At 28.4% G+C, this 10,981-nt stretch overlaps 2 long non-coding RNA genes across 2 annotated transcripts; one reads left to right on the forward strand and one right to left on the reverse strand.

Moving 5' to 3' along the window:
• Positions 1-24: 24 nt before the first annotated feature.
• LOC145805619 (uncharacterized) lies at positions 25-9,966 on the reverse strand. The gene is made up of 2 exons (XR_014347922.1): positions 9,656-9,966; positions 25-505 (listed from the first exon to the last, which is right to left on the reverse strand). It is a non-coding gene; the product is annotated as an uncharacterized LOC145805619 (long non-coding RNA).
• Positions 297-4,949, forward strand: LOC145805624 (uncharacterized). The gene is made up of 3 exons (XR_014347923.1): positions 297-436; positions 696-817; positions 4,809-4,949. It is a non-coding gene; the product is annotated as an uncharacterized LOC145805624 (long non-coding RNA).
• Positions 9,967-10,981: the final 1,015 nt, after the last annotated feature.

Genomic DNA, 10,981 nt, shown 5'->3' on the forward strand with positions numbered 1-10,981 from the left:
AGTGTCATCAATCCCGCTACTATATGTTTGGAACTCACACATGCATATATTTACTATGTGAGTATATATAACAAATATCCATCAACAATAAAACACTACCAAATAAGTAATTCATCACAATTACAAGGAAACAGCATTTGGGTACCAACAGGGTATATTCCTCACAAATTACAAAAGGCAAGATGAGGACATTGTCCATGGTGAACTGTTTCTCGGCAATGATGCTGTTATATATTACAACCAAACAACTGTATCATAGGAACAACATATACCTGCATCTGGCATGCCTTCCTTGCGCAGAACAAAAGTTGTGGTCTTCGTGGTCTATTATTACTGTACCAAATTAGGCGATATCCAGAGTTTGTTCTTGTTTTTCTATTGAGAAAACCCAACTAGATTGAGAACAAAAGCATTGCAGTATCTCAACATCAAAAAGGTAATTGCATCTGCTTGCTCTGTGTACCTTTCACTGTGCAACAAATCAAACTGCATCATGCAACCTAATCTGAAAAGAATAATGCTAGATATATCAATTAATATACTAACTAATATTTTAAAGGTTTTGGGTATTTATAATTTGTATAATAAGTGTGGTCAATAATAATGGCATAATCCTAATTGGTACACTAATGTGTACATTAATTGGTGGACCACCAGATCTGAAAAAGATAACAATGAAGTATCTTTTGAAACAGCTACAAGGATAACCAGCAAGGGTACAAAACTAAGTTGCACGAAGCGGGAGCGGGGGCGGGGGCGGGAGCGGAGAAGCGTGAGCTGATAGAAGTTTCTTGGGTTGGGAGCGCCTCGGGAAGCGGTAATATATATATATATTTTTTTAGTAGTTATTTCTAAAATATATTTATTATATAAATGTGAGTTAAATAGTTATTTTTAAATATATTTATTATTTTTATCTTAGGTATTATTTTTATAGATAATATTTTTAATTTATTTATATATATTTTTTAATTTTTAATTGATATATATTATAAATAAAAATCAGTAAAATAATAAAATATGTTAAAAAACAGTAAAGTAACAAAATAATGATTTATTTTATAAATCTTATTATTTTTTTTATATTTGATTTAATTAGATTTATTATATTTGAAAATAACACGATTACAAATAGGAACACAATTTTTTATATTAAAAAATAAAAATAAAATTAGAAACACCCAAAATATAAAAATAATTAGAACCAAAAAAACTATTTAGCAAACAAAAATGATAAAACCAACCACCACTTGATTACCTGGATTAAAAAATACATGCAAAAAAATATAAAAATTAGAACCCCCCCCCCCCCAAAAAAAAAAAAGAAGATATATAAACCTCAGAAAACTCCCAAAAACAATTTAAAAAATGTTGCATTAACAACAATATATACAACAATTTAAAAATTCAAACTCAAAACAAAAAACTCAAATGGTTAAAAAACACACACACACACACACAAACAAACAAACAAAAACCCAAAAAACAACTAAAAGGAAGGGTAAAATTAAAACAAGATTCATCACAAAAATTAAAACAAGAAAAAAATAAATAAAAACACAAACAAAATAAAAAAAACCAAAAACCAACTTAACGAAGGGAGAAAATTAAAACACAAACAAAACTGCAAAGTTTCCAAAGTATAAAATAATAAGCAGAATTAAGGTCTAAAAACAACAACTCCAAAAAAGTAGAACCCCAAAAATATAATATAAAAATTAGAAGAAATTTGCTCAACATATACTGATAAGAAATGACATATTCAAAATTTGAAAAAAAAAAATTAAAAACACCCAAAATAAACAATAAAAAAATAATTAAACTAATACATGAAAACAACTTGAAACTATAACAGAAAATACTGAAAAAACCATCCAAAAACAACAGCTGGGAAAATTCTAAAGTTGAAAACACATAAGAAAAACAGTTTTAAAAAAAAAAAAAGGGGGTCATAATATAAGGTCTGCAAACAACCCAAAAACTGAAAATGGTAAAAATTCAAATACAAAAAAATAAAATGTTGAAAACTACTTAAAAATTAAGAAGAAAAAACTCAAAAAACCACCCAACAACAATAAAATTAGAACACTGAACAAAAAAAACTCTCATAAAACAACTAAAAGCAAAAAATAAAATTGCAAAAATAAAATTATACATGCAAAAACATGTAAGGATAAAGAACCAAATAAATAAATAAAATCAGAAAACACCCAAAATAAACAATAAAAAATTAGTTGAATTAATGCCTAAAAACAACTTAAAAACTATAACAAAAAAATCAACAGCCCAAAATAATCTTTATTAAATAATTGGGCAAATGGTAAGATTAAGAATTAGAATACAAAAAAATAAAGAGTTGAAAACAAACTTAAAAGCTAAAAAAGCACATAAGAAAAACAAACATATTTTTAGAAAAAGGTAAATATTAAGGTCAGTAAACAAAAAAACAAAAAATAGCCACACAAAAAAAAAAAAAAAAAACTCAGAAAAACCAAAGTTCCGCAAAAAAAAAATGTAAAACATAAGAGAAGAAGAAGAAAGAACACACCCAAAATCAATTAATTAATACCTAAAAACAACAACTTAAAATCTATAACAAAAAAATTCAAAAATAGTTATTAGCAAGGAAAAAAAACTCAGGAAACACCCAAAAACCTATTAAAAACAATTGCATCAATAGCTGCATTAACAAAAAAATAATAATAGTTTAAAAATGACAACTTAAAATTGATAAAAATATATATATATATTAAAGAAAAAACATAATGCTTGGGACCTCCATTGGGGGAGACTCCCAGCACCCCCAGTAAGCGGTCATTGGCCAATTTTTTTTTTTTTTTCCTTCAATCACTAACCCTCTCGTGTGTGTGGGGCGTTGGTGGGGGTAGGGAATAGTGGGGGTCTGTACCATAGTTGCAAAAAAAAAACTCAAAATACACTCAAAAACCAGATCAGTGAAAATGATAAAACGACACCACTTGTTAATCCTGGATTAAAAAATTACAAGCAAAAAAATCAACACCTAAAAACAAACTAAAAGTTCTAACAAAAAAAAAACTCAGAAAACTCCCAAAAACAATTTAAAAAATGTTGTTGTAACAACAATATATACAACAATTTTAAATTTTAAATACAAAAAAAAAAAAAAACAAAGGAAAAAAAAATACAACAAAAACAAAAACAAAAAAACCCCAAAAAAAACCCAAAAAAAAAAAACTTAATTCACAACTAAAAAGAAGGGCAAAAATTAAAACAAACAAAACTGCAGCAAACATCCAAAATATAAAATAATAAATAGCTTAATTAAGGTCAAAAATAGAGCCTCAAAAATATAATATAAAAATAAAAATAAACTCAAACAACACCAAAACTTCAAAAGATAAGATAAATTTCATTTGCTCAACATATTACCGATAAGAAATGATATATTCAATTCAAATTTGAAAAAACTTAGAAAATATCCAAAATAAACAATAAAAATATAGTTAAACTAATACAGGAAAACAACTAAAACTAAAATAGACAATACTCAAAAAAAAAACCCAAAAACAACCGCTGAGAAAATGGTGAAAATTAGAACACAAAAAAATAAGAAGTTGAAAACAACTTAAAAATTAAAGAAAAAATTCAGAAAACCACCCAAAAATAGTTGCATTAACAGCTCTAATAACAACAATTTAAAAATTAGAACAATAAAAAAAAATAAAAAAACATACATAAAACAAGTAAAAGCAAAAAAACCAAGGATTGCCAAAATAAGATGTACATTCAAAAAAATTGAAAGACAAAGAACAAAAAAATAGAAAACACCCAAAATAAACAATAAAGATTATTTGAATTAATATAGAAAACAACTTAAAAACTATAAAAAAAAAAAACTCAAAAAACACCCTACAAAAGCTGAAAATGGTAAAAAATTGAATACAAAAAAATAAAAAATTGAAACGACTTAAAAATTAGAAGAAAAAATTCAAAAAACCACCCAAAAGCAATAACAATAATAATAATAGTTGCATTAACAGCTAATAACAACAATCTATAAAGCACGGATACTTCAAATACGAAGACGTATCCGTATCGGATACCGATACTCCTTAGATACTTATGGATACGTATCGGATACTTCTTAATTAATTTTTTATTAATTTTGAAGTATTGGATACTTTAATTTTGAAGTATCGGATGCTCCAAGTCACATATTATCGGATACTTCGTAATTAATTTTGAAGTGTCAAATACTCCAAGTCACATATTACTCCTTTTACGAAATTAGAATTGTATTATTTCTTGCATAACATCCTAATATAATATAATTGCGAGGATAAATAGAATATTTTTACAATACTCTGCTTAGTTTTTTTTATAAAAATAACATAGTGAGTGAAAGTAATAGAATTTATCAAATTGACATATCTTCATTGTATCATGTATGTCCCCTATAAGGATTAATAAGATAATATAACAATAGTAAAATTAAATATCAATAAATAAATAAGCAAATAAACTTGAATAGAATATTTTTGCCTAGTGCAAAAGGAAAAAGCATAGGGTCAAGTTGTGGATTGTTTTGATATTATAATATCAACATATTAGACTTGATATTGAAATGAAACATTTGCAAGACCTATTGAAAATTTAAAAACTAAACTAACTACTGCCTTAAATTAATACCTAATTCTTAAAGATTAGTATGTGATTTCTCAACATTCTTGAGTTTCTTGAGCTTATGTGTAACACACTACTAATAATTTTTTTATTTTTATTTTTTACAAACGTATCCTAACCGTACCCGTATCCTACTTTTTTAGGTTTTGCTGTATCGCCGTATCCGTATCGTATCGTATCCTATCTGTATCTCGTATCCGTATACGTATCCGTATCCATGCTTTCTAGACAACAATTGAAAAATTATAACACTAAAAAAAATTTTTAAAAACTCATAAAACAACTAGAAGCAAAAAATTAAAAAATTTGTCAAAAAAAAATGTACACGCAAAAAAATGAAAGATCCCAAAAAAAAAAACCAAAAAACACCGAAAATAAACGATAAAAATTAGTTGAATTAGTATTGAAAACATCTTAAAAATTATAACAAAACAACATAGAAAACACCCTAAACACCAATTAAAAAAACTTATAAAAAATGAAATCAGAAATAAAATGTACACACAAAAAATTAAAAAAAATGTCAAAATAAAATGTACACGCAAAAAAAAATGGAAGATCCAAAAAAAAAATTCAAAAAACACCCAAAATAAACAATAAAAATTAGTTGAATTAATACTGAAAACAACTTTAAAATTATAACAAAAAAAACATAGAAAACACCCTAAAAACCAATTAAAAAAACTTATAACAAATGAAATTGGTAACCCCCAAGAAACAAAAAAGAAAGAATAAATAAAAATAAAAACCAAAACAAATGAATTCGAAGTTGAAAACAACTTAAAAATTAGAAGAAGAAAAATTCAAAAAACACTCAAAAACAATAATAATAAAATAGTTGCATTAACATTTAAAACTTAGAACACTAAACAATTGAACAAAAAACAATAGTCACACACAGACAAAAAAAAAAAAAAAAACTTAATTAGAAGCTTAGAAAAAGAAAAAGACAGTTGCAAACAGCTGAATAATAAATAAATAAATCCTGAATTAACAGTTAAAAAATGGTAAAAATTAGAACAGAAAAAATACAAAAGCTGAAAACAGTTTAAAAGCTAAAAACACCCACAAAAACAATAACAAAAAGGCAAAGTTGAAAACAACTTAAAAATTAGAAGAATAAAAAACTCAAAAAACACTCAAAAACAATAATAATAAAAATAGTTGCATTAACAGCTAATACAACAATTTAAAACTTAGAACACTAAAACAATTGAAAACAAAAACTAGCAACACACACACACACCCAAAAAAAAAAAAAAAAATTAGAACGAAAAAAAACTCAGAAAACACCCCAAATAAACAATAAAAAGTAGTTGAATTAGTACCTCACAACAACTTAAAAATGATAACAAAAATGACAGCTTCTTAAAAAGAATTACAAAAAAAAAAAAATTCAGAAAACACCTAAAAAAACAGGAAAAAAAAAAAAAAAAAAAAAACTAAAAACAAAAACAAAAACAAACAAACAGTTGCATTAACGGCTGAATTACCAAAAAAACATTTAATTAACGGTTGAAACATGGTAAAAATTAGAACAGAAGAAATACAAAAGCTAAAAACACTCAAGAAAACAATAACAAAAAGGCGAAGTTGAAAACAACTTAAAAATTAGGAGGAAAAACTCAAAAAACACCCAAAGACAATAATAATAAAAATAGTTGCATTAACTACCACAACAATTTAAAACTTAGAACACTAAAACAATTGAAAACAAAAATAGACACACACACACACACACACACACACACACAAAAAAGGCTTAATTAGAAGCTTAAAAAAAGAAAAAGAAAAATTAGGACAAAAAAAACTCAAAACACCCAAAATAAACAATAAAAATTAGTTGAATTAATACCTCACAACTTATTAAAAATGATAACAAAAAAAATCAGAAAACACCCAAAAACTGGTAAAAAAACAGTTGCATTAACAGCTGAACTACCAAAAAAAACTTAATTAACAGTTAAAAAATGGTAAAAATTAGAACAGAACAAATACAAGAGCTGAAAACAATTTATTTAAAATCTAAAAACACCCAATAAAACAATAACAAAAAGGCAAAGTTGTAAGCAACAACTTAAAAATTAGAACCCCAAAAATAAATAAATACATAAACTGAAAAAAAGAAAAGAAAAGAAAAGAAAAAGAAAGAACCAAAAAACAGATGAATTAAGAGCTTAAAACAACTTAAAAATTAGAACATAAACAAAACTTGAAAAACACCGAAAGTGTTTGCTGGAAACATTAAAACAATCATTAAAAACAAAATCATGCACACAAAATCAATTTTACTTGGAACATTGATCTGAATCAGATCATGTCACGCCCTCAAAATAAACCCATAATAACCATAACATTAACATGCATTTATAAAAGAAACTGAATCATTTGAGTTATTCATCAGAGTATTCTTATTGAAAGACATCACATGTAACATCCTGCAACATCAAAATAAATGCCCTAAGGGCTTACATCTTTCCAAGCTAACACTTGGACACAAAAAGGATGAGTACTAACTCATTTACAAGTTAAGCCCTAGGCTTGAATGTTTACATGAAATCTCAAAAATAACAAAATAAAACATATAACTAAAGACAAGTCTTCAAAATCCCAAACATCAAATCCTTCCAGGCTAAGTCCGGGGAGGTAGCTTATCACCAGAACCTGAAAATGATGTTCCCATAAAGGGTGAGCCACAGCCCAGTAGAAAAATACTAAACCAAATATAAGCATTGAATAAAGCTATAGCATTCAATAGATGGTTAACTAAGATAACCAATTTTTACCATTAAACAGTCTCATGACACTAATGTCTAAGGCACATTTCACTTTCCATTATTATCAACATGGCTCAGAACCTGGCCAAACTTACAACAGTGAATTATATATCATATTCACATTACTTCCAATATCAACAAAACAAATGAGACTCATGCTCATATCAAAACACTTCATACTTCCCATTTGATACACATTTTAGTGCTGTATCAACAATCATGTAAAAACACTTCAATATAATAAGCACACATAAAAATGGTGCTAATGGAGTCCATCCCCTATCTCCTCCCAAACAAAAATCCGGTTTAGAGGTCCATCCCCTATCTTCCCCTAAACCGTGGAGTACATCCCCTATCTCCTCCCACACAAAAATGCATATACAATGTATTAAACACTCGTCATATACAACACACAATCAATACATGTATTTTCTGTATTAATTCAACAGTCTAAATCAATGACTTAACCAATGTGATTAGTTTCAGTTTTTCCTAATCCACATGCAATGTCTACAACAATCACGACTATCCTCCACCGATAGCCCAAAACAGTTATTTCTAAACAGGAAATAAATGTATCAACTAACGTAATTCCAACATTTTCGATAGGTGAGTGATTAAACTAACCTACTACACCATTTAATCAATAAATTCATTAATTCCATGAATTCAACTAAATTCCCCAATTTTTCCTAAATTAATTATATAAATTAATTTATTATAACAACTAGGGGTCTTTCCAAAATTACCAAAGTATCCCCAACATATCAAAATACCAAAACTTAGAACAAAGCTTATAAAATAGAGTAGGAAATCCCTACCTTGAAGATCACAACTAAAATAGAGAAGATGGAGATGGTGACCCAAAATCCAAAGTGCTCCAGATCCTCTCTTTTTCAGATTAAAAGAAAGATCTCGCAAAGCTCTACCTTTCTTCCAAAGGAACTAGGGTAGAAGATCACAAGGAATAGATCAAATCTTAGAGAGAAGGTGAGAGTAGAGAGAGAAACTCTCAAATGGCGGTTTTTAAAGGTTAAGAAAGAAAAGGTAGGTCAAAAAGTGATCCAAAAAGTGAAATCACGGACTGATATAATCGACTCTACGCTCGAGCGTAGAAAGCCCCGCTCGAGCGTAAGACACAGAATCATGCTCGAGCGTGAAGAAAGCCGCTCGAGCGTCGATTGCACCCTTCCAGAAGTTTTGCAGGCGCTGGCACCCGCTCGAGCGTCAAACTCACCGCTCGAGCGGAGGAACAAAAACAAGGGATCACGCTCGAGCGTAAAAACTACCGCTCGAGCGGAAGAACTGCAGAGCAAAGTACTGGGAGATGGAAAATCCCGCTCGAGCGTCAAAATTCCCGCTCGAGCGGAGAAGCAACAACGAAGGGACCGCTCGAGCGTTAAAACTTCCGCTCGAGCGTGAAGGCCAAAAACTGGGCATCACCTATTGGCATCCAAAATCAACCAACCTGTAACAGACCCGTCCAACACAACCTATACTTCAAATACAAAGAGATTAAAGGACAACAACAACCAATAAGTAATGACAGGATCCACGGAACCTAAGTCCGGATACAATAATTTAAAGAGAAAAGACCGGGGTCGCTATAGATCACGAAAGGAAATTTCTCTGCATTACACAATCATTAAAAACTCTAAAATAAACTCCCAAAAGAATCAAATCAATAACATTGATTATTCTCTCTCAAAAACAATCATATAACTCAAATTTCAAGCAAAAATTCTAGCAGTGGCTAGAAAACTTTTAAAACTCTAAATCCTCCGAACTAAACTTTAACATAATCCAAGAACAAATTCAAGATTCAAGATTCAAGCATTGCACTAGTGTCTACGAAAATCAGATCAATGACAACAATTATCTCTCAAACACAATCATATAACTCAAATTCCAATCCAAAAATTTGGCAGTACCAGAAAATTTCTACAACTCTAAATCCTCCAAACCGAACTTTAACATAATATAAGAACGAATTCAAGATTGAAACATTGCACTAGTGAACAGAATATAGTAGTATTCAACAATCAGAACAACAAAGAAAGAATCATACAAAACCAACAATAATCAAGCAATTTTAGACAGATTTCAAGCAATCTAAAACAAATTTCAAGCAATCTCAACTAATCTCAAGCAATTTTAAGCAAATTTTAAGCAATTCTCCATCATGAGAAAGACGATTTCAGAAAAATAAATACCTGGATTCAAGATGCGTGACGGATTTCAGACGGCAATCTCAAGCTTCGTCTTCTTCATCAGCTTCTTCTTAGGGTTTGTTCGTGCATCGTCTTCATCTTTTCCATCATAAAGACTATTTGAAGGAGTCAATTTCAAGGGTTTCGGGTTTCTCGGATGGATTGAAGATAGAGATCGAAAGGGTTTAGGGAGAGATAAAACATAGGGAAGAGAGAGAGACGACATCTAGCCGTTCATTGTGAGATTGGATTCTTTTTTTTTCACAATTCATAGCCGGTGATTTCTGTTCCAAAAAAAATTAGCCGTTTACTGTGAGACTGCCTTTTCTGTACCAATTCTTTTGGGTTTGTTTAATGAAATTTTTTTGCAAGTTAAAAATTTATAATTAAAACAAATTTAAAATTAGAAACATTCCCGCCTTAGCTTCTTAATAATTAGGGTGTTTGGCCAAAAATCTAATTTTGAATTTTTTTGGGTAAGAAATTCTAAGTGCTGAATTAACTTGTCCATAAAGACAAGTTTATATTAAATGACCAAAATACTCTCACTATATACATATTAGTATATGTCCGTGTTTGAAGGCACAGTGTAAACAATGTTATGATCAAAATATTATTGTAATTTACACATATTATGTTAAAATTTATGGAATCTGTAATATTTTTTGACTTTTGATAAAGACATTGAAAAAAAATAAAGAAATATGATTCTTCTTGAAGAACTTCTAACAATTTTAGTATCAAAATCGAATAATAAAATACAAAAATTAATTACAATAAATAACTGGCATGGATAAGAAATACTTAATGAGTTACAATCAAGATGAGAAGAGCAGGTAGATAAACAGAGAGGAGTTTTTTTTTTCATTCTAGAGAAAAGAAAAATGGGCAAATGGATATCATGTGTATATTTCTTCATTCTAGAAAACATTGAAAGGGAAGGAATATATATATATATATATATATATATCAGTTTCTTGGTCATTCCCATAAAAAGTATGAAAAACCAAATATTTAAGGTAGGTATCATTCACAATTTAAAAGAAGATATCATAAGGGCATCCACAATGGGATAGCTAAAATTGTTTGTTAAAGTGTGTGTTATATGACAAAAAGTGATAAAAGTAGGGCCCAAAAATGTTTGTTAAGATGTGTTAAGAGTTTGTTAATTTTAGAGAGTGAGTGGTGGTGCAATAGATATGTTAAGGTGTGTGTTAAATATATATATATATATATATATATGTGTGTGTGTGTGTGTATATATAATAAATAAAATAAATAAATAATTTAGTTTAATCAAAAATTTCAAACCCAAAATTAAATTTCAAG

This window comes from Camellia sinensis, chromosome 1 (assembly GCF_055761805.1).
Source record: "Camellia sinensis isolate YWXY chromosome 1, ASM5576180v1, whole genome shotgun sequence".
NCBI lineage: Eukaryota > Viridiplantae > Streptophyta > Magnoliopsida > Ericales > Theaceae > Camellia > Camellia sinensis.